Here is a 737-nt window from a genome sequence, read left to right on the forward strand (position 1 = left end):
AGATAGAAGGGAAAGTTGTTCACTACCACGCTACGGTGCTAGGGAACCAACTTTGGAGGCGACGTTGCGAGCGGAGATTTTACCAGATTTACTCGCGGTACCGTAATCGAACGTTAAAGCTAACGTGAAGGTAAGGGCTCCTTCCAAACTTTTAGTTTGCATTTATGGTCTTATCTGTGGTTGTGTGGAAAAGAAATTTGTTAGGGTTGAATTGGGGAAAATGAATTTAATGCTTTTATGAGTGAAATTTTAGAGTTGGTTTTGGTGATATTGATGAGTGTTTCATGGAAAATGAATTTAATGCTTTTATGAGTGAAATTTTAGAGTTGGTTTTGGTGATATTGATGAGTGTTTCATGGAAAATGAATTTAATGCTTTTATGAGTGAAATTTTAGAGTTGGTTTTGGTGATATTGATGAGTGTTTCATGGAAAATGAATTTAATGCTTTTATGAGTGAAATTTTAGAGTTGGTTTTGGTGATATTGATGAGTGTTTCATGGAAAATGAATTTAATGCTTTTATGAGTGAAATTTTAGAGTTGGTTTTGGTGATATTGATGAGTGTTTCATGGAAAATGAATTTAACTCATTTATGTGTGGTTTTGAGGAAATGAAATTTGATGTGTTTGAGTGGTGGGTTGAGATAATTTTGTGGTTATCGTGTTTGACGTGTTCAGAATTAATATTTATAAACTTTGAGATGTGTTTGTGTGGGTTTTGTGGAAAAATGAATTGAT

This window comes from Cicer arietinum, chromosome 7 (assembly GCF_000331145.2).
Source record: "Cicer arietinum cultivar CDC Frontier isolate Library 1 chromosome 7, Cicar.CDCFrontier_v2.0, whole genome shotgun sequence".
Lineage (NCBI taxonomy): Eukaryota > Viridiplantae > Streptophyta > Magnoliopsida > Fabales > Fabaceae > Cicer > Cicer arietinum.